The following is a 1,636-nucleotide window of genomic DNA, read 5'->3' on the forward strand; positions in this document are numbered from 1 at the left end:
TCTTCCAGAAGTAAACATTTCAGCAAAGGACCCCCCCCCAAACAAAGGCCCTAGCCTAAATCCAAAGACAAAATTCCTGTTAAAGAAAACCTGTTTTCAATCAAAGAAAAATTAGGCTTAATTCTAGGACAATCTATAGTTAGTCTATGCGCACTTACCAATGCCAACAGCATCTAGATTCCAAAACAAACTCAGCAAAGTAGGTTCTGTTCTCACCTTCCAGAGATGAGAAAATTGAGAACCAGAGTTAGCAACTGGCAGATTCAAGATTCACATCCAAGTCAGCCTGTTCGCTCTCCAACCCCACTGCCCACAGTCCGCCCCATCCACTGTGAACACAGATGAATCAGGCAGAATCTCACTGCAACATTCAAACTGCCACCCCACCTCCTACTCCCTCGGTTTAGGTGCCCCTTTAAGGGGCAGGTGGCAAATCAAATTCGACTCTTCAGCAGCCTCTCAACACAAAACCCATTAAGTGGCAAAGCAAAAACACAAGAAGATGGGCTTTACAACCGCCTATACTTTTTTCTTATCCAAAGGAATATTTTTTTATGATCTGTCATTAGGGATGAAGTCGGGGCAGGAGGAATACATGATTATGTAATGTCACAGGGCAGGCAACAAGGGGAGGGAGAGCCGAGCCCATCACCGCTCCCTTCGCCCACAAACACGTAAATTAACCGTTGACGTTTTGAGTGTTTCAATCTCCTGTGGCCTACACATTCATGACTGGCTTTTCAGGAGACAGTCACAAACCCCTGCAGATTTCCCAGGCCTCAATTCACTGACTAGCAAAGCCATAAAGAAAGAAAATATCAAAAGCAAAGATGCCAGAACTGTTGTCGGGGACGGTGGGCCGGCAGAAAAGGGAAGAGTTTGGGAGGATGGGGGCCTACACCGAGGTGTATGTTTATTTTTACCCGGTTCTGTTTACACCCGAAACACCCCGAGGCCTCAGCGTCTGGAGTCACTAGATCCAGCCCTGGAGACGCACCAAGCAGGCGCCGCGACCTGGCCTCGGGGGCGCCACGTCCCGCATCCCGGCTCCCCGCCGCCCGCTACCCTCAGCCCTAGGCGGCCCGGGGCGTCATCCTGCTAGGGGTCGCCGGGGTCTGACCATTCTCCAAAGACGCCACCACCAGGGAACCGCTAGCTGTACGATTTCCATGACAACCGCCGGCGCCTTCCGCGTCCGGCGCGCCGGGTATCAGGATGCGCGCCGCGCCCCGCCGCTCCCCGCTCCGCCCGAGGAGCATCCCGGTCCCCGGCGGCTCGCGGCCGCCGCGTCGCCCCCGGCCCGGCCCGGCCAGGCCCACCTACCTGGCGCGTCCCGGCCCGCGGCGCCCGCGCCCTGCCGTCCCGCCGTCCTCGGTCCCGCCGGGCCGCGCGCCCGAGCCGCGCAGCAGCAACGCCGCCGCTGGGTCGCAAAGTCGTGGGCTGCAGCCGGGCTCCAGGTGCTCGTCCTCTTGTCCGGGTCCGCGGCGCCCACCCCAGCCGCGAACCTGCCGCCAGCGCTGCAGCGCCAAACCCGCCGCCCAGGCTGCTGCTGCTGCCGCTGCTGCTGCTGCCGCCGCCGCTCAGGAGGCCACGCCGGCCCCGCCCCGGCCCCGCCCCCTCGCCGCGCATGCGCGCT

This window comes from Delphinapterus leucas, chromosome 13 (genome assembly GCF_059928025.1).
Source record: "Delphinapterus leucas isolate spDelLeu-1000000601 "Yukka" chromosome 13, BTC_Dleu_Yukka2, whole genome shotgun sequence".
In the NCBI taxonomy this organism is placed as follows: domain Eukaryota; kingdom Metazoa; phylum Chordata; class Mammalia; order Artiodactyla; family Monodontidae; genus Delphinapterus; species Delphinapterus leucas.